Here is a 22,883-nt window from a genome sequence, read left to right as displayed (position 1 = left end):
ACTGCAGGCAGGTTTAGGAAAAATTAACTATTATATTCGCTTCATAACGTAAGCTGCACAAATCGCAGCTCCATTGCATCGTTTGTGTCGCGAGAATGTCCCCTTTGTTTGGACAGATAAGTGACAAGAAGCTTTTCAAAAACTTAAAGAAGCATTGCTCAGTGATCGATGCTTAGTTCACTTTGATTCTGACAAACCAGTTGTACTGCAAGTTGACGCTTCCTCTTACGAAATCGGTGCAGTGCTTTCGCACAGAATTGGTGATAAAGAGAGGCCTACTGTTTTGACATCATAAGTGTTGCCCAGAGCTCAGTGTAACCATTAACAAATTGAGAAAGAGGCTTTGGCTATTGCGTATGCCGTCACCAAATTTCACTCCTATTTGAATGGCAGAAAATTTTACTCAGTAATGGATCACAAGCCACTGCAGTCCTTGTTTCATCCGACGAAAGCAGTTCCGTACAAACTGCCCACAAACTGTAAAGATGAGCTTTGTTGTTGTCGTCTCAAACCAGTGCGAGATTGTGTATCGTCCGACAGCTCAACATGATAATATGGACGCACTTTCGCGTCTTCCGATTGGCCCTGACACAAACTTTGACGCTTCTGCTGCATCTTGTTGTCACATCGATGCTCAGAATTCTGAATTGCTTCAAGTTTTTCCGCTGAACTATAGGAAAATTGCACAGGTCACGGAAGCTGATTCGGGTTTGAACATTTTGCTAAAATACATTCGCTCATGTTAGCCTCACTCATGGAATATCATAAAGAACTCTGTAGTGCGCCGATACTTTGCCCGTCCGCATTGCCTCGCTGTATGGAAAGGTGTGATTTTTGTTCAGAATGACAGTGGACAGTCACGTGTGTTGATCCTTAAAGCTTTGCAAAAAGAAGTGTTGCACTTACTTCACCAAGGACACTGGGAGATTGTTCGTACGAAACAGTTAGCTCGTCGACACTGTACCTGGCAGGGTATAGACACCCAAATAGAAAAGATGACGTCACAGTGTCACGCAAGTTGCCTTTTGCTGTGCCAATGAATTCGACAACGTCACGTAGCAAAATTCAGTTGTTCTACATCTACATCTACATCCATACTCCGCAAGCCACCTGACGGTGTGTGGCGGAGGGTACTTTGAGTACCTCTATCGGTTCTCCTTTCTATTCCAGTCTCGTATTGTTCGTGGAAAGAAAGATCGTCGGTATGCTACTTTGGGAGCTCTAATGTCTCTGATTTTATCCTCATGGTCTCTTCGCGAGATATACGTAGGAGGGAGCAATACACTGCTTGATTCCTCGGTGAAGGTATGTTCTCGAAACTTCAACAGAAGCCCGTACCGAGCTACTGAGCGTCTCTCTTGCAGAGTCTTCCACTGGAGTTTATCTATCATCTCCGTAAACCTTTCGCGATTACTAAATGATCCTGTAACGAAGCGTGCTGCTCTCCGTTGGATCTTTCCTATCTCTTCTATCAGTCCTATCTGGTACGGATCCCACACCGGTGAGCAGTATTCAGGCAATGGGCGAACAAGTGTACTGTCCTTTGTATTCGGATTGCATTTCCTTAGGATTATTCCAATGAATCTCTGTCTGGCATCTGCATCTGCTTTACCGACGATTAATTTTGTATGTTCATTCCATTTTAAATCACTCCTAATGCCTACTCCCAGGTAATTTATGGAATTATCTGCTTCCATAATTGCGTAGGCTTCCGCGGCTAGAGTCAGTCGACATAAAAGTTTTCTGGGTTTGGTACCACGTCATAGTGTAAAAACTACTGCTGCTATAGAAAAGCCAACGTTTCGGCCACGATTGCAGCGGCCTTCTTCTGGGTCTATTTTTTTACATTATGACGCGGTACCAAACCCAGAAAACTTTTATGTCGACTAGCTGCTTCCAGTTGCTGACCTGCTATATTGTAGCTAAATGATAAAGGATCTTTCTTTATATGTATTCACAGCACATTAAACTTTTTACATTGAGATTCAATTGCCATTCCCTGCACCAAGCGTCAATACATTGCAGATCCTCCTGCATTTCAGTACAATTTTCCATAGTTGTCATCAATTTTTTGCCTACAAGGTTTACCTGAAATAATAGTGTGAGATAACGGACCTCAGTTCGCGTCAAATGAATTTGAAACATTCTGGGAACGCAATGGCATACAGCATCTAAGTAGTACACCATCCCCTTCGCAGTCAAACGGCGAAGCGGAAAGTTTCGTCAGAACATTCGAGCAGCAAATGGCCAAACTTCGCTCCGCACGCACGCAACTGTTTCACGCCTCATATTGTTCGCACCCACGAGATGGACCATCGTCGGCGGAATTGCTTCACGGCCGCCGCCATCGGATACTGCTTTACTCTCTTCGGCATCCGGCGCCGAAGGAAGGCAGCAAGTATCGCTTCGCGCCGCATGATATTGTCTTTTACAGGGTTTTTAGTGGCAGCAGACGGTGGGCGCGAGGCGAGATCGTCCGTCGACTTAGCGCTTGCAGGTATCTTATTTCAGGTCCTGATAGCTTCCAGCGCCGACATCGAAATCAACTTCGCCTTTGATGATCTTTCAGTATCTCTTCCCCCAGATTCACGGGTCCAGAGGACAGTGCGGCGACAGCAGCCACAAGAGGGTGACCTTACGACACCGCGGGACGACCCCATGGAGACGGAGCCTTCGCCTCCTCTCGTCCTGCCGATGGAGCTGGACCCGCCCACACTGCAGCAGTCGCCGCCTTCTTCATCTGGTTCATGGCATCAGGAGGTGGACGCGTAGCTTTCCGATCGTTTTCCGAGGGACATTTCCGCCAGAGCGCAGGCCGAATGGCGGGGTACGGCCGGAAACCTGACGTCCCCTCCGGCTACAGCTTCCGGCCCGACGTTGCGCCCACACTCCTGCCTCCCCGCCGTGGTCGCACTCCCGACCCCACACAACGACTGTCTGTCGCTTTGTGGGGGAGGAATGTTCCGGGGTATCGACAAGTGCCAGCACGAGGACGAAGATCGCAAGACCACAGAAGGCGGTGAGACGACGACGGCCAATGGTGCGCTGATTAGGACCGCACCACGACAGGGGCGCCCTCTAGCCGAAGAAAACATAAGCGCCGCTCCTGCCAGCCTCGACCGGATATAATTGGCACAGTACTAGGATAGCACTACGACAGCAGTGACAGGTGATCAATATCCATGGCTTGTTTGAACATTGTCTGTAGCGATGAACATTACTTTTTGCACGTCCCTCATCGCTTGCGACACGAACCTTATAGAGTGGGCAGGATCCCACAGAATCTATGCCTACCAACTATGCCAGTTCAAGATGTCTTCTACTATCGTCAGCTTACTGTGAATATCTTTAATATAAATTACCTGAAGATCGGTGAATCAGAATTCTTTGTTTACTTTGAAGAAACGGCAAAGAAGACCACTAATGAGTTGTGTTGAAATGAAAGACATGTGACGAGAGCCTCCCGTCGGGTAGACCGCTCGCCTGGTGCAAGTCTTTCGATTTGACGCCATGAAACGATGATGATTAGGACAAAATAACACCAAGTTCCTGAGCGGAGAAAATCTCCTACCCAGCCGGGAATCGAACCCGGGGCCCTTACGATTGACTGTCTGTCGCGCTGACCACTCAGCTACTGGGGGCGGGCAATGAGTTGTGTTCATCTTATTAGATTTCAACACAAACAACATCCCAAAAAACATTAAACATTTGTATCTCTTTTCAGATGGTTGTCCAGGGCAAAACAGGAACCATATGTGTGTGTGGATTCCTAATGGCCCAAACTGCTGAGGTCATCGGTCCCTACACTTACACACTACTTAAACTAACTTACGCTAAGAACAACACACACAGCCATGCCCGAGGGAGGACTCTAACCTCCGACGGGAGGGAGGAATCATACCGAGGTAAAATTTTTCCTGGCTTTGGTAGCCTCAGAGCGATTCCTCACTATTAATCATTATTTTCCTATATGAGGACATTCATTTATGCCCTGTGATAGGGACTTGGCGGTAGTGAAGAGAAAAAGTAATTTGTTGAGCTGATTGCGAACTCAAGTTTATAAGTTAATAAAATCGAAGTGAAAGGTGGCTTAGAGTTTACAAAAAGAATACCCTCTCTCTGGAGAGTGCCAGTGGAAGGGTGCCCAGGGATCAGAAGCAGTTATTTGCGTGTCCGAATAGTTTGAATATGAATAAAAAAGTAACAACCCTGGTACTGTTATTGGAAAGGTATATATCGAAATTCCTGTCATGCATTTTTTCGTCTTGGTACTGACTATAACTCTTCACTCCTTTTCGTGAAGAGAAAGCATATAATACATGCGTGCCAATAAGTGCTGACATCAAGAGATTAGAAGGGTATATTCCAGATACATTCCAGGCATTTTATACCACAATCTACAATTGGCCAACAGTGGAACTTGCAGATATGAACCGTGAGTAGAATAAAAGAGTGCAGCGTAAGGTAAAACAATGCGAAGACAGATTTTGTTTAAAATATGACTGTGCAACTTTACAGAGTTCATTAAGTTAAAAGTTGAAAAATATGCAAATTGTATACTATTTTCCTGCTATTGTGTATTATTCAATAATCTCATCTCATACTACACCAATATTAAAGACACATTAATAACTTTATGATGTCTGTGTTAAATAATAGCCTTGCTTTCCTTTGAAATTAGTATATATTTCAGAAACAACACTTGTCCCGACATTTCAGAATTGAAAAAGAAACACTTCCCTTTAAGCAAGATTCCTGTAATAGCACCGAAAATACATACACATACACCATTGAGATTGTGCACTATGTTTCTGCAGTTAAAGATCAATGTGTGAAATTAAAATGTTTTGTGCGTTTTTCTGGAAAGCAGTCTATGTGGACAACCGTTGTTTCTGAATTCAGATATTCAGTTAGTCTCTTACCATGTTTCGAAAGTATCTGAAAGCATGATACTTCTTCGGCTCAACAAAACACGCACGGACTTCCCCCAAAACATTCAGCTCCATTACAGTTTTTGCGGCTAGTGGAAGCAATTACAGGTGGTTGTAATGATGCTAAATACACAGCAGTTATATACCTCGACTTTGTTCAAGCCTTCGATAAGGTAAAGCATAAAGGTTTGCTGTATTAGTTAATAAAATTACTGTTCCCATGGTATTTTGTCAGATTAATTAGTTCGTATCTCAAGGACCGTGTTTTTAGTGTATTCACTGGCGATATTACTTATGATGTCTACCATGTAAGCACAGTACAGCCTAAAGTTCCCTTTTGGGACCAACACAGGGCTGTTTAAAGTACACTATAAGGAAAAAAAGGGAAACCAAATGGGACGGAAATTGGTACATGTGGTGTACGTGTACAGATAAGCAAATGATTACAATCTCAGAAAAAGTGGATGATTTATTCAAGAGCAAGAGCATCACAAGCTGAGCAACTCAATAAAGCATTGGTGCATCTCTGACCCTTATTCATGCAGTTATTCGGCTTTTCATTAATTAATAAAATTGTTGTATGTGCTCATGAGAGATGCCGTGAGAATTTCTGTCCAATTGGGGAGCTAGTTCGTCAAAATCCAGAGATGGTTGGAGGGCCTGCCGATAATGCTCCATACATTCTGAACTGGGGAGATATGCGGTGACCTCTCTGGCCAAGGAAGGGTTTTGCAAACACGAAGACAAGTAGGACAAACTCTCGCCATGTGCGAACTGCTGAACTGTAAGCCCAGGGTAGCTTACCATGAAGAGCAACAAAACGGTGCGCAGAATATGATCGACGTACCGCTGTGCTGTAAGGATGACGCGGATGACAACCAAAGGGGTCCTCCTATGGAATGAAATAGCATCCTGGACCATCATTCCTGGTTATCGGGCTGTATGCTGCGTGACAGTAAGGTTGGCATTCCACCGTTGCCCCGAGCATTTCCAGACGCGTCTTCACTGCTCATCAGGGCTCAGTTAGAGGCCGGGCTCATCACTAGAGACAATTCCATTCCGGTCTATGAGATTCCGGGCTGACGATGTATCTAGAGATGCCCCAGACAGTGGTGGGGTACCAGTCAACTTTCGCCCACCACATGGCCCAACAACCAGGTGTGATGGTCTGGTGTGCCATTTCATTTCATGTTATAACCCGTTTGGTTGTCACCCACAGCATACTTACAGCACAGCGGTACGTCGACGATGTTCAACGTCTGATTTCGGTTCCCTTCAAGGCAAGCCGTCCTCGGCTCACTTTTCAGGAAGATAATGCCCTCCCGAAACGGCAAGAGTTTCCACTGCTTGTCATACATCTTCATCTACATCTACATAGATACTCAGCACCCACCGTACGGTGCGTGGCGGGGGGTACCCTGTACCACTACTAGCCATTTCCTTTCCTGTTCCACTCGCAAATAGCGCGAGGGAAAAGCGACTATCTATATGCAACCGTATGAGCCTAATTTCTTGTATCTCATCGAGTGGTCCTTACGCGCAATGTATGTTGGCGGCAGTAGAATCGTTCGGAAGTCAGCTTCAGATTTCTGTTCTCTAAATTTTCTCAACAGTGTTCCTCGAAAAGAACGTCGCCTTCCCTACAGAGATTCCCATTTCAGTTCCAGAAGCAGCTCTGTAACACTTACGTATTCTTCGAACCTACCGGTAACAGATGTAGCCTACCTTGGCCAGAAACGTCACCGCATCTCTTCCCAGTCGAGAATGTTTGGAGCAGTTTGGCGAACTAATGCGCCAATTGCTCAGAATTTAGCAAAATGTCCATCAGAAGGACATCCAACAACTCTATCAATCAATGCTAAGCCAAATAACTGCTTTCGCAAGAGCCAGAGGTGTACCAACGCGTTACTGAGTTGCTCAATTCGTGAAGCCCTTTCTCTTGAATAAATTAGCCAATTTTTCTAAAATTTTAATCAGCTATTTGTCCATACATGTAGATTACATCTACCGGTTTCCGTCTCTTTCGGATAATTCCTCTATGGTGCGTCGTTTTACTGTCTTAGAGTGTACATTTATCTGACATATCAGGTTTGCATCTGAACCACATAGCTTCCTTCGTCGATGACACAAAAAATGGCTCTGAGCACTATGGGACTTAACATATTAGGTCATCAGTCCCCTAGAACTTAGAACTACTTAAACCTAACTAACCTAAGGACATCACACAACACCCAGCCATCACGAGGCAGAGAAAATCCCTGACCCCGCCGGGAATCGAACCCGGGAACCCGGGCGTGGGACGCGAGAATGCTACCGCACTCGATGACACAACGATATATTATACCGACAACAATCTACCGAAAATTCATGACAATCTCCATCGGCCTCTACTATAGCTTGAAAAATGGTTTAGGGCATGGTGGATCAAAATAAATATAGGCAGAAGTCAAGCAACATTTTATACAAGGAGAAAGCAGGAATTACAAACCTCACTGTTCTTCTTCAGTCAGGGTATAACACTCCTTTCTGCTACTGTTATGCCATAACCACAAAACCAAAGGCAATTTGTAAAACAGATTTATTTTATTGGATTAATAATGGTATAAAGCAACAGAGCAGTGTTACCCTCTGAGAGGAATTTTGTTAAGTTGACCGTGTTGTTCCTAACGGAGGTGGCTTATCGGAAATGAAAGTCAAAATTACGTAAATATAGGAATAGTAACAAACAAAATTTTGCCTAGCTATATTGTTTACAGAATAAGGGAAACGGTCGCCAGCCTAATTAGGCAAGAGAAAGATTAACGTTCTCGTTTATGAAAGTATGTATAAGTAACTATAGTGGACAAACACAACCTAGACTTAGCCACACGCGAGTGCAATGAACTCTGACACACATATGCTTTAAGATTGAAGCTAACAACTGGAGCAGCATGAACTATTTGCTAATTATAACATATACCGTAACGCACTATTACTTTCAGGGCTTACACAAAGTGAATGGTCTTTATAACATTACTCTTAATATGCACTTCTAATACACAAGAGAGACAAACACTTAGCAATCATGAACATATAGTTTTCTATTATTGCAGTTTCCCACTTTTTACTATAGCGAAACACAATGTTGACAAAATTGCAAGAAACTGACTCACCTTTTAGAATTTACTACTGGCAACAATGTGATCATTTACTTTATAAGCCTCGGTCTTAAGAACTTTTAATTTTTGAATTTGGCAACAGCACTTTAGTAAGCAGTTTTAATAGGAATATTTTCAACAAACAACATTTACTTTAACTCACTCTATTGCCACATTAACTTTAACTTTCTTTTTACTAAGTTCAAGAGGCATTAATTAGCAAAACTCTAGGCTTTAATTTCTTTTAGTAAGGACACTCGGATATCACTTTAGCTTAAACGGAGAGGAACCTGAGAGGTGTTATGATGAGGAGAAAAGTCAAGGTTGGTACATAAATTCAGATATAAATTACCTTATATTTCAGCACAATAACACATCCGTTAAGCTGATCCTTCACTGTACATCATTATAGTATTACGTTGCAATGATTGCACAATGTGGTGGCAACTGCCTGTTGGTAGGTGGAATTGTAGGCAGAATTGCTGGACTCTGTCATTTCCTGGTGGCGATGATAGATACAAACTCCAGAATAGTTCCAGCTATTTATCCATCCATCCGAGGCTTTGGAAAGAAGCAGGAAAAACCTCTCTCTGAATCAGCACAATATGCACCTTTATAATGGCAGTGCACGGACTCGTAGCTCATCTCCGACTGACTGCTCGTCCCCGACTGACTATCAGTTCCACCTTTTCCACCTAAGCCAACCACAATTTGCGCGCGCTACACAGTTCCGTTCCTGAGGGGAACCACCCTACCTCTTATACACCGAACTACTAAGATTCCTAAGTGAGGATCAGCAGTTTACATAACAGCAAACAAACGTATTGAATAACACAGAACATTTGCACATATTAACATGTCTACAGAAAATTATTCACACAAAATTACAATCATATACAGTAAACTTTGTTCCCTCCAAATGGGTCAAAGCATTTAAACGAGACATATGCTACACAGCATAGAATCAAATCACGACATCAAAGGTTTGACAAAGAAAAGAGTACACAATTTTGTTATCGATTCAAACACATTTACAGACGATCAACAATGTAACATTAAATAAAGCAAAAAAAAAAAAAAAAAAAAAATCAGCACAGCATTAGAGCTATGGTGTTACAAGGGTATTTCTGGGACGGAGTCTGCTAAATATCTTGGACTTCGAAATATGTTAGCTGACTGAGAATTCCTTGACATCAGCTGTATTCGGTATAAATACACTATCAGTTAGCTATGTAGGAAATATAGTGCCGCACCGGGACTTGAAGCTGGATTTGCCGCTTATTGCGAGCTTTCGCCTTAACTACTTCGGGAAATCGAGGTTAGAGTCCCGGTACGTCACAAATTTGCATATGTCACTAATGGCTAGTATAGCTATTCACAATACAGCTGATCTCAGAATTATCAGTCAGCGAATATATTTCGAAGTATTTTGTACGCCTGTGGATCGTCAGCAATGTCTGTTCTTTCAGACATGTAGGTGAATATCTTGGAGATCACCTGGATAAATGTCTTAAGAATGCGTCTTTAACAAACAGAAGGTCTTTTCTAAACAGCAAAAAGAGCCGGCCGGGGTGACCGAGCGCTTGTAGGCGCTACAGTCTGGAACCGCGCGACCGCCTGCCTCGGGCATGGGTGTGTGTTATGTCCTTAGGTTAGTTAGGTTTAAGTAGTTCTATGTTCTAGGGGACTGATGACCTCAGACGTTAAATCCCATAGTGCCATTTGAACCAGCAAAAAGAGTCTTCTACTTTATAAGTCGGTAATACATCCAGTCATGTTCTAAGCGTGCCACATATGGGGAGATACAGCATCGACGCAACTCCACAACCTTCACGTTGTTGAAAATAAGACGTTTTGCGTTATATTAAATGGACCGTGGTTCGTTAGGAACATAATGAAACACAATGACTTACAAATAAACACTATTCCAGAGGAGATCCGATTCATATCTGAAAGCTCCTATGTTAAACTTCCTTCCTCAAACAACAGACTTATCCGGCAATTATCCACGTATTATCTGAATGGCCTGCACAAACGCAAATGTCTTAAACTAGAACTGTTACCGAGCCGGTAATCCAAAGTGAGTCTGACGTCCGGTACAGAATGCCCTAGTCATGTTCTCACATATTCACGTTTGTTACCGGTTACACATTATTGTAAATAATCTTTTGTAATATTGTAAACTGTAGGGTTTTGATTGTAATACTGTGCATCGTAAACAATGCTTTGCTCTTTTTATTTTAAATACCGGGTGATCAAAAAGTCAGTATAAATTTGAAAAATTAATAAACCACAGAATAATGTAGATAGAGAGACAAAAGTTGACACAAATGCTTGGAATGACATGGTATTTTATCAGAACAACAAAAAAAAAAAAAAAAAACAAAGTTCACAAAATGTCCGACAGATCTCTTGCGCGCGTCGTTTGGTGATGATCGTGTGCCCAGCCGCCACTTTCGTCATGCTTGGCCCCCCAGGTCCCCAGACCTCAGTACGTGCTATTATTGGCTTTGGGGTTACCTGAAGTCGCAAGTGTATCGTGATCCACCGACATCTCTAGGAATGCTCAAAGACGACATCTGACGCCAATGCCTCACCACAACTCCGGACGTGCTTTAGAGGGCTATTCACAGCATTTTTCCTCGACTACAGCTATTGTTGAGGAATGATGGTGGACATATTGAGCATTTCCTGTAAAGAACATCATCTTTGCTTTGTCCTCCTTTGTTATGCTAATTATTGCTATTCTGATCTATTGAAGCGCCATCTGTCGGGCATTTTTCGAACTTTTGTATTTTTTTGGTTCTAATAAAATCCCATGTCATTCCAAGCATGCGTGTCAATTTGTACCTCTCTATCTACATTATTCCGTGACTTATTCAGTTTCCAAATTTATACTGACTTTTTGATCACCCGGTATAACGCTAAAAATAATGGCCCTATAGCCCATTCTTTGGGTACGCCAGAATTTACTTTCATATCCAACGAATTTTTCCTCGCTAAAAAAGGCCTTCTGGAAGTCAACGAACATAGCATCAACCTCCAACCAAAGCATGGACGGTAACCGTTTGCAGTCCTCCAGACAGAAAGCGTTACCACCTACAGAAGAAACTGACGTAGAACTTCCCTGACAAGTCGAAATTTTGCAGCAGGTGCCAAACGGGAATCTAATCGTGCAGCCGGAGATGGAGAAAGAAATTGCTGCGCCGACGTTTAAGCAATAGTCACGTATCTGAGCAATCTCTTCTGACCTGGCAGTCTAGTGTACCATGGGTAGGTTTATTGGAAGTTCTGTTGTAGCAAAAGAATTCCAGGGATATTAGTATTTCAGCGTGAGCGAAAACATATTTGATGTAGCACGACAGCCTTTTTTTTGTACCACCAAAATCTGATACTGAATACTAATTTATTCTGCTATGACTAGTTTTAACATAAGCGTCAACGTCTGGCAGACTTACCAGCTCGAAGTCGAACAAAACACGTAAAAATGACTATATTATACCTGAACTCTATATTTTTTAACGTTGAAGTGTACCCGTATTAACGAATGTTATATGGATACATCGCAATGATTAGTCATTGAAACGGTTCAGTATGTTTGAGCGCAACGTCAGAACTGCCTCTCTGGTGCCTTCATCTTTCCTAAAGCCTAACTGATCGCCAGTCAACATTTACCCAATTTTCTTTTTCTTTCTTCCGTATACTCCTCTCGTCAGTAATTTAGGTGCATGAGCTACACAGCCGATTGCACGGTAGTTCTCACACAATAGTAAATACCAATACGAACATCGTCCTCTTCCTATACACAAAGAAGACTTATGTCTATGTTTTTTCTTCTTCAGCCTGGGCTGATGCTATGCTCAGAATTCGTTTTACAGATGTGGTCACAGATGTAGTCTCAATTAGTCTTTTTCTGTCAGAAGCTCGTAAATAGTAAATATAAATACAAACCGGTTACTATTCCTACACGCAATGGAAGTGTTCCGTCAACGTTTCCTCTTCTTCATCCTATGTTGATGCTGTCTTCAAAACCCACTTCACAGCAGTTATCCTAGAATGTCTCAATTGGTACATCTTTTTTTATGAAGCTCGCTTCATTTCATGACCTTTCTGATTCTACGCACCTTGGTCATGTATGAACATAAAGGACTTGCATAAAGTTCTTGAAGGTTGTTCACTGCGTCTTTTGAGATTAGCAGCCGTGAATACTAGGAAAGCCTAGTGTTGAATAGGAGGGCTATTCTTTTGTGAGAGATCGCTGATGCGTTGCTGTAGTCGGTACACAGAAATGTTCTGAAAACATTTTCGCAGCAAATGAAAATATTCTTGCAGATTGTAAACAAGATACGTTTTTTTATTTAGTAGTAGCAGCTGACATATGGGTTTTCCAGAAATATTGCTTCTCCTGGCTTGTTCTTCAGAAGATTCATTGTTTTGTGATAGTAATAGATTTTGTATGAACCAAATTAGATGTAGTCTTGCCTGCAACTTACCTGAAGAAGCAATTTTCCCGTATCATTTATAAGAGTAATATGTTTTTATGGCTACTGTATAAGCTCTTCATTAGCAGCAGCTTGTGTTACGTTGTTGGTTTTACTGTGGATATTAAAGGCTCCAGCAAATGTAGAAACAGTTCCAAAGCTATGTAACTATTATCATTGCACAGACGCATCATGTCCATTGGAGCCCTGTGGCAAGGAGTTTCCACTGAGAATTCTTGGGAGCCGAGTATTATGCTCCTCTTTTGCCTGTGCAAGCATAAAGTAAAATTACTCTTGAGGCTTGTTAAGAGCTTGTGGGAGGGATGCAGGTTTTGTGGAAGTCCCACAAGAGGATTACACTTCCAGAAACCGTATGCTGAAATCTATCAGTGTTGACTGTAAAACCACTGCTTATTTCTTGAACTAACACCCATGCTAGCTGCTCAAACGTCGTTACAAGTTAGTTAAAATAGCTACGACTCCAGATCGAAAATATAGCAGACTAGATTCTTATTAAAATCCTTCTGTTATGGTCTTGCAAATGGAAGATTATGTCTGCCATTTCCCATTGGGATAATTGGCTTCCATTATGTATGTAAGTACAAAGAATAAAACTGCAGTGTAAAAGCCTTTCAAAAACGTACCTAAATACAAACCGGTTTCCATTAGAACTAATGTATGAGCGGAATTTAACTATAACTGTGAGTGCTTTCTAAACTAAAAACATTAACAGATGCGTACTTCATGGTGTATCCATGGGAAACAACAAAGGAAAGTGTGCTCATTTGTTTCCTGAATTCTTTAGGTCGTTCGTTATAGCTAATAGTTTGCAGTGGAAGAGATGTGTTTCATAGTAGCGAAGATGTAGAACTGCTCGTAGCTTATAAGGTATGCATTTTACAGCCCATGTTCACTAAACATTTTTGACTTGTTCTGGTCTACACTGCAACCTCTCAGACTATGGAACAATTTTTCTTAACACCGTGTATGTTGCCTCATTTACTTTAACATATACAGCACTTAGTCATATTTCGCAAAACAGAAGTTCCTGCGTTGTCCTTTTTTCGTCATCTAATTGTAAATATCGAGTTGCAATGAAGTGATTAAAACATGGTGGAATGGGGCGGTATGCACACTCAACAGCGTCAATATGTTGACATGCTACATAATTTTCGTTGTATACGCACTGTAATAGCCCAGTGTCTAAAGCCACAGTGATCACATTATCCACATCTTGACTCGAGTTGCTCCAGTTGCTTTGTTTTAAGCAGTTCGTTGAAACTCAGCGTTTTTACTTCGATGAAGAATAATGGAGAATGTGTGGTAATACAGCAACTTCTCTTTTCGAAATATGCTCTGTAACTATGGCACGTGTTAACATTTATTACTTCGAGCAAATATATATCAAGTTTCTTGCAACTCGTTTTCCGCAACAGCTATTTAGTTTGTATCAATTCAAACCCCTTTTGCATGCTACAAAATGGCGATATGGAGTTGTACAGAAAGGTTTTCCAGAGGTAAAGGGCGTTATTCTGGCCTCCACTATCTACGAATCTAGTCTTCTGTGCCATGTGAATGATTGTGAACTGGATTGACACAGCGATATTTATGAAAACCGTATGGATTCATTTGAAAGGATTTGTTTGCTTCCAAAAATGTCATCATACGCGAGCGTCAGACATGCTGCACAGTCCTACAATAAGTGAGATTGGTAAAAAATCACGTAGATCTATCTTCCAAACCCACTTAACGAAACTTAGCGTCCTGGGCATCCGTAATTCTTAGAGCACTTGAATGAATTCTTTTGTAAAGTTGTTAAAAATATACATCCGTGAGCCTTCCTCTAGAATTTGCTTACTATTCTTAGCCAAGAGAAGTCTACTAGTACCAAACATAGATCTTAATTTGAGGAAGAAAATTCTGAGAATATACGTCTGTGGCACAGCATTGAATGGTAGTAAAAGGTGGACAGCAGGGAAGCCGGTCGGAGAAGAATCAAAGTATTTGAGATTTGATGCTATAGAAGAACGTTGAAAATTAGGCGGATTCATAAGGTAAGAAATTAGGAGGCTATCCGCAGAATCGGCAAGGAAAGAAATATATGGAAAACACTGACAAGAAGAAAGAACACGATAAAAGGACATCTGCTAAGACATCAGGGAATAACGTCCATGGTACTAGAGGAAAAAAAAAAACAACCCTCGATGCAGTTCAAGAAACATTGAGAGGTAAAAGTGTAATTATTAATCTGCGTGTATATGTACAATAGTTATATGTTCACCTTGTTACAGCAATTACAAAACAGTTATTGATATTAATATAACTACCGTCGATTCTGGAGGCTTTTAGGACCTACCTGAAACGTTTTGTCGTTTACCTGCTGAAAAAATAATGAAATCATTTCTTTCTTCCGTTTGTTAACAACAGCTCACGAACGTTGATGTACCTGACGTCGCAACAAACCTGGACACCAAAAACATTGTGTTTACAACGTGGAACAGCCATCCGGGGCACATGTTGTCTGATCGATGGCATACATTACGCCGCTGACTCGGATGGATTGCAGGCTGCCCTCGTTTGTGTAGTGGCCTGTGCAAATTGCACGCGGATCGCCAAAATTTATTTCGGCGGCTAACAGCGTTCCTAAACAGCGCGACAACGTTCATCAGTTGACCAGCGGCCAGATTTTTCAATAAGGAATGCAAGTTCCGCATCAGTTCCTTGCTCGCTGTAAGAATTTCTTTTCTCACAGTAAACGAGGAAAGCGAACAGGGCCATTTAGTAAAAGAAATCACAAATTGAGGAAAATCATATTGAGTAAAGAATTATAGTGCGTACAGAACGATATAGTGCACACATGCTTGTGGAGGAAGCAACGACGCGACACTCTCAACTTCCAGCGTAAGATGAAGTTTCAACACACCAGGTCTTGCCTTCAATCTTCTTGCATGGTTTTACGTCTGTTTCTTACGTATGTCTGTTATTACTTGTAACAAAGTTAGTAAAAATGAAGATGGGGGCTTAAAATCCAGTCGACAACTAGGTCATTAGGGATGGAGCACAAGCTCGGATTGTTTCGAGGCTGCGAAGGGCATCTCCCTGGAGCGATTTTGCGAAATCACGGAATTTTGTATCATGTTTGCATCAGATGACGTAATAACATACTATCTCAGACATGAAATTTATGTGTATACAGGAAAATTTGCGACCTTTAACTGGGTTTTGTCACGATGTCAGCAGCCAACACATTAAAATAGGTTAGCATAATTATTTAAAATGAAAGTGCACATGACATGGACAGCGTGTTAAAATCAAATGGATGCATGCGAACTGACTTAACGGCGCGACTGTATCGGCAAAGATGGGAAGAACAATACAAAAACAAATACACACTTGGTCATAAAAATGCTTATTCTACAGGATTTACAAAAAGTCTATTAAGTTGCACGTAATTGTATCGAAGGGGCGTGAAGCTTTAGAAAATGAGAGAGGACGGGAAATATACAATATTTTATTATGATGGTGGATAACAAATATCTAGCTAAATTACAATAATTTAACATACGTACAGAAGACTATTGAGAAATGACACAATATAACCCGCTAGAAACGGCTCCATCTTTCACGCCTGTTGGAAAATTATAGACTCAGGTTGCATAAATATTTTGTCAATGGAAGTACCCCATGCCTCATCTGTCCCCACCTCCCACCCCCTCGCCCACCCAGAATTATTTGAAGTTAGCTTGTCCATTTGCACTGTACACGTTATGTTACGGATATCGTTAAACGAGCAAAGAAGTAAAATGTGAAATTTTTATGGTGTTCAAATATCAAAAGATGTGCTGTGGAGTTAAGTTTGATGTCTTGATGAAATTGTAGACGGCGATTTTCGGTCCCAGCTTTATGCTATTCTGAATATGGCACCACATGCAGAGACTAGGGCGTTCCACTAACATCTATGCCTGTCGTGAGTGTATACATTCTATACTTAGCCCTGAAATCGGTTTTGGGATCAAATACGCAAAAAAAATTCCGTTATTGTTATTTCATCCCTCTCGCTTCATATGGGCAACCGGCTGTACAATACTCCACTCCTCAACCAACAGTATTTTTTAAAAATATAACAAAGGTGAGAAGAAATGTTATTAGAGAAGAAACGTTCTACATAGTCTTAAAAACAATGAGTAGGATGAATTTTGTTGGTGTCTACATAAAGAACATTATGACCGTTTTCTTTTAAAACTAAAATTATAGGATGGATAGCTAAAAAACGAAACACATCGCAGAATGGCGAAATTCTTCCAAGAAATAAGGCTGCACTTTCCGTTAAAATCTGAAGGATCTGCATAGGAGAGAAGGATTTCGGAAGAAGAGAGTATGTTCCATAGCGTTAAGGAGTGTGGGTAGAAAATATACACATTTGTTAGGTAGGAAAAGAAGGAGATGAAAGTAGGTGTTGGGGTGTATAGTGGGAAGACAGAATGTGGGAAAGATCGAGGATAAGGAGGAGTTTGGTATGTGGTTAGGTTAGTGGTATCAAGAGGAAATCGATGCGTCTGGACGGACAGGGAAAGCGGAAATGAGTTCTGATGTGGAGTGGGACGGGCGGGGAAGAGCTAAAGTTGGTAGGAGGGCTAAATATTGGTTGAATTTTCTCATACTGAGAACTTTGAGGAATAAAGCTATGTTTTACCTGGGTAAAAACTTTCGTAGTCAAGATCACATGACTTAGTCTTTATTGTTGGCAACCGGTTGTAACTGTCATCTTCTGATTCTCTAAAAAAGTTTGTTATAAGACGCGTTCAACTGTCGGCAAACCCGTGTATAATGTGCTAATTATCCATCATAATCACAACATGGCGAGAGGTGCTAATTCGCAATGGAATACGTATATAAAATTTTTTTTTGAAGATCATAAGATGACAGTTACAACTGTCGAAACCGGTTGTCAACAATAAAGAGTAGTTTATGCGATCTTGGCTATTAAAAGCTGTTACCCAAATAAATATCAGGGGAGATCTCACTGTCTGAGAGACAGGGACAGGATATGGAGTGGGTGTGGCTGTATGGTTGGTGGGATGTGCTTATAAATGCTTGGCAGCATCCCAGGGTTGGTGATCAGAGGGGAGACAATGGGGTTATTGGGATCTAGTTCGCAGATGGTATAGGACATGTAGGGGTGGCCTATGTGGGTGAGGAGGGGTGAGAATCTGATGAGATGCTAGAGGATCCCTGTGGGGTATGACAAATGGATGCAGAAAGCGGGACAGAGACCATGGCGTTCAAGGGTTTGGAGGGACTTATAGGACTTTAACGGGGTGGATGACCATGCAACATTTGCACAGCGAGTGTAGCAGTGAATTTGACGCATGTCTGGTGCCAGTTCCGCCTTCTTTTTTCATTTAATAAATTCCTGATGTGTGTCTGTATTTGCCTGTGGACTGTGAGTGTATCAGAGTCACAAGTCTTTAAGAAGGAGTGACGCAAATGTTGGAATTCTCAGAGAAGGAGTAAGGCTTGTGGGCGGAGGATGGAGTGATAAAGATGTATCCTCCTGGAAGGAATGTGGACGGGTATAGCGTCTGAAAAAGTCTACTGCAGGTAGGACGTGGCATTAGGGATATCGTCAGGTTGCTGAAAGGTCAGAGTGTGGCTTTCAATCTGCGCTTCTGTGTGTTTCCAGTAGGCTTGTATTATTCTTGAATGGAGACTGGGGTAAGGTGTATGGGGCTGGGGTGGTTTGTAGGAGATAACGAGGAGAAAAAGCAGGTGATCACTTCCAACTGGATCGAGGAATTCTGCAGTGAGGCATCCAAGGAGGTTGGGAGATGCTAGGACGACATATGAGGCGGTGTTGCTTTCAGGATGGGTGTGGTGTGGGATGGGAACTATGTCATATTGAAAGAAGTCTAGGAGCTCTACTTTGGATGTTGAGGCCAGTAGCAGTAACATAAGTGGGAAAGGTATTATTGATGTGGGTGAGGAAGTCGTTGGGATGGGGTGATTAGGTCAGATGTAGATAGTGGGACATGTTATGGTTAGGTATTTGAAGAAGGGGGTAAAGATAAGGTATTCAATGGGAGTATTGTGTAAGAGTTGTGGCTGAACAGGGATGTTCTTGTGATGGCCAACTGCACTGCCTGTGGCCAGTGGAAGGGGATTATCTGTACAACAGAGGTTATAGGGAGTGGTTTTTATGGTGTGATATGGTTCGAGGAACGTTTTATTAATGGTGAAGGTAGGAAAATTATGTTGTGACAGGGCTGAAAAATGCTTGTTGGTAGGTATGGTGTGAATGTTGTGGGACAGGACTTTGTTGTGCTGTCACACCATTATAGAGGATAAGTGTGTTTTGTGTGGGTGAGGACTAGAGAAATTCTGAGTAGGGTGTTGGGGTGAGTGAAGACACAGTGGACCCAGTTGTGGGAGAAATGGTCTTGAGTGTTGACATGGAAGACAGAGTGGGCAGCAAGGGAGATTAGTTGGAGGGTGTGTAGATGCAAGAATAGATGGACGTTCTGGAGTATGATGATGTCTTCATCAGTGGGAGTTGGGTGAATGGAATTATTGGGATGAGTGGGGCAGTCAGTGGGATGGATAGGGACAGTGAATTCATGTTTGGTCGGTTGAGGCTGCGTTTCACATTTTGCAGAACAGGTGGGGTGGGACTCGTTGCAGATGTTACAGGCGAGAGGGGAAGGGAGGTTAGGGCACTGTTTAAGAATATGGGAGGCTTTGCAGTGAGGACAAGTGGGTGAGTGGGTTATACAAGCTGCAGTTAGGTGATCATTATAGCGAAGACACTTTTGACAGTGGTTGGACTGAAGATGATATTTGAAAGGTTCGAACCTGTGGCACTGGTGGTATATCAGGACCCTTTCTTTAATGAGAAGACCTATGGTGCAGGTGGATTCAGTAAAAACACAAATGAGGTGAGTAGGACTAAGATTGCTATTGATCTTAAGGGCTTCTAAATTCGCATTGTTGTTCACTTTGGATTCCTCTTCCTTATCCGTGATTTCAAAGTCGACATTGGTGATTATTACAGGAGGGCGAGAGAACAGGAGGAACAGGGTCTGGTGGTGTGACTTCCTTATGGGGCTAAGGGGCCAAAGGTAATGTGAGGAATTTTGGAGAGGAGGTCAGCGAGAAAGTTGGGGTCCAGGGACTTAAGAAATACGGTGTCTTCTCTTTGGATGATTTGTTGGATGTGGAAGTTTGATAGATACATTGTTCACCCTGAACATTATGACCACCTACCTGATAGGTAGAATGTCTATCTTTGGCACAGATAACACCAGAGACACACCACGGCATGGTAGCAATGAGGCGTTGGTAAGTTGCTGGAGGTGGTTGGCACTACATCTACACACTCAACTCACCTCATTTCCGTAAGTCCTGGATAGGGGGGCACTGAGCTCTGACGCTATGTTTAATCACATCCCACATGTGTTCAACTAGGTTCAGATCTGGCAAGTTGGGGGGCCAGCACATCAACTATAACTGGCCACTGTGTTCCTAAAAACCACTCCATCACAATTCTGGCCTTGTGACATAGTGCATTACTTTGTTGAAAAATGTAACTGCCATCAGGAAACAGGACAGTCATGAAGTGGTGTACACGATCTGTAACCAGTGTACGATAGTCCTGGTACCTTGAACGAGCTACAATAGACCCATGGATGCCCACATGAATGTTCTCCAAAGCATAACAGTGCCGCCACCAGCTTGTCTCCACCCCACAGTACAGGTGTCAAGCAGCTGTTACCCTGGAAGAAGACGCATCCAAGCCTGCTTTGTTTTACCAGTCTGCCCAGCGTACAATGTCCGTCATCTGTAATGAGAGATGGCCACTCAACCCCTTGATATCCGGTTTTCAACTGCTGAGGTCATTAGTCCCCTAGAACTTAGAACTAGTTAAACCTAACTAACCTAAGGACGTCACAAACATCCATGCCCGAGGCAGGATTCGAACCTGCGACCGTAGCGGTCTTGCGGTTCCAGACTGCAGCGCCTTTAACCGCACGGCCACTTCGGCCGGCCATGATATCCGGATGTGGTTTCACCTTGGTTTCACCACGTAATGAAGACACTAACCACAGCACTCCTCAGTCACTCGACAAGTGGTGGAGTTTCCGAAATCCTCATGCCTAGCCTCCGGGCATCACACTCTGCCCTCGGTCAAACTCAGATAGATAGTGCACCTTCCCCATTCTATTTGCGGATAGCACACTCCCTGATACTACATGCATCATGCGTCTGTCTGACCAGCAGCCATTCCTTGCAAGCTGACACTGCTATCGTCTGGACGGGTTTATATCGATAGTAGGTCGGTGGTCGTAATATTCTAGCTGATCAGCGTATTTCTTGATTTCGAGGGTGAGGGATATGGGCTTGAGGAATTTTGGACCTGGATTGGAGAGGGTGAAGGTGTGAATGGTAGGGGAAGATGTTGGAGGAAGAGGAGTTGTGTTCGTATGCTGAGTGTCATCAGGTTTAATCTGCGGTTTTATTAGGTTTGGGGGTTGGATAGATGTTGGTGTTTCGGCGTCTTGTTGGTTTCTTAACTATTATTGGGCAGAAGGATGGTTATGGGCTGGGGGTGGCAGGATGTGACTTTGTTGCAGGTTACCTGGAAGCTGTGCAGGTCCTTCAGCATGGCTTTCATTGGTTTGTGCACTCAGACTCGGGGTAGTACACCTATGTTGTGATTTGTTGCAACTGATGCTCGGTGGGCTGTGATGTGTGTGGCAGTGGTGAATGTGGTGGCTGGTGAATCGCAGTTGAAAGAGAAAAGGTAGAGGGAGGTGGGGACGGAGAGAGATGCGTGTGTTGCTGCAGTGGTGGGAGAGGACACCGTGTGTAAGGGGGATATATGTAGAGTAGGGTGGGTTAGAGGACATGCTCCATGTAGTTACAGTAGGAACATGAGATGGAGAGATACATATTATAGACGTTGTGGGGTGATCCGTGATGTCAGACAGTGATTAGAGGCGCTGCGAGGTGTGGGTGACAGCTGAAGTTTCGCTAGGACGAGCTACAGTGGAGACATGAACGATGAGAATGTCTCTGATGTGACGAAGATGGCAGCAGCGATATCTGGGGTGATGCGGTGACAACGATAAACAGATGGGGCGGTGGCGTGAAAGAGGGAGGCTGGCGGAGACAGTGGCAGCAGCAGTCCACCGTGCCGGCAGTTTCGATAATCCACAAAATAAGGTGACGACAAACACACACACCACACAAACGCATGCAGAAGAAGTCTTGAAGATGGAAATAAAATACGAACACGAACAGATGCTGATGCGGAACACAACAGAACATCCCTACCACTCTAACCATGTCAGTAAGGCAAGTGATGGCAAACGATTTGTATAGCACTAGAGAGTACCCTATTCATTCTATTTCAATGGCTGCCGAAGGATAAAATACGCAGAATGTGACCATATCTAGGAAACTACTTGGGAGAACTATATAATAACCAAGTGTAGTCAAAGTGTCGGTGATTCTAAGCGCATCATTTACATACATCTGCTAATAGATTATGCACATTAGCCATTTGGGCCCAAGGAGTTTCTGCCTCGAACCAGCATTTTATTATTATTATTATTAAGTAGACATGCCAGTGCTTTTCTCGTGAAACCACCGATGCTATAGCAAGACAGAGACTTCATGTGTTACACTGAGGTACTTCTACGGATATAGTGCAATGTAGCAGTCGCTTACAACGTTCAAAGCTACAGCCGGCGAGGAATGTTAGCTACGTGACTGTAGGAGATTGGTGAATACAAATTATTGCTACATAATTTACTTAACGTGTGGTTTTTGCGTAACGATCATATTCAGCCAATCGTTGATTGTGGATGTAAGTATATCAAAAGTTACTGTAACGTAAATTTGAGTTTGCTCTGCAACTTTTGTGTTTTTGACAGGACACGACTGGGGCTCCATGTATTTTTATAATTAACTTCATAATTGTATGTAAATTTATTAAATTCTGGCCCGTTTCTTGCTTGTTATTTGGGACTTTAATTGGTTTTAGGCATTATGTCTTCATGGAAGTTTCGAGACGCCACCTATAATCTAAACGTCCGTCTCTTAGAAGAAGAAATTCCGAGTGATTTGGACACACAGATATCTGAGGCAGTAAGTGACCCTGAAGACGCTCCTGAGAATGTTCTCCGTCAAACAAATACATCTGGATCTTCAGGCCCTGAAATACTCACTGAAAACACAGTCCACGATAATGTTGGTGACAACAGTGAAGATGAGCCAGCCATGATGAACTTACAAAAAAATAGCTCTGAGCACTATAGGACTTAACTTCTGAGGTC

This window comes from Schistocerca piceifrons, chromosome X, assembly GCF_021461385.2.
Source record: "Schistocerca piceifrons isolate TAMUIC-IGC-003096 chromosome X, iqSchPice1.1, whole genome shotgun sequence".
Taxonomy (NCBI): Eukaryota; Metazoa; Arthropoda; class Insecta; order Orthoptera; family Acrididae; genus Schistocerca; species Schistocerca piceifrons.
Note: the sequence above shows the minus strand (reverse complement) of the source record.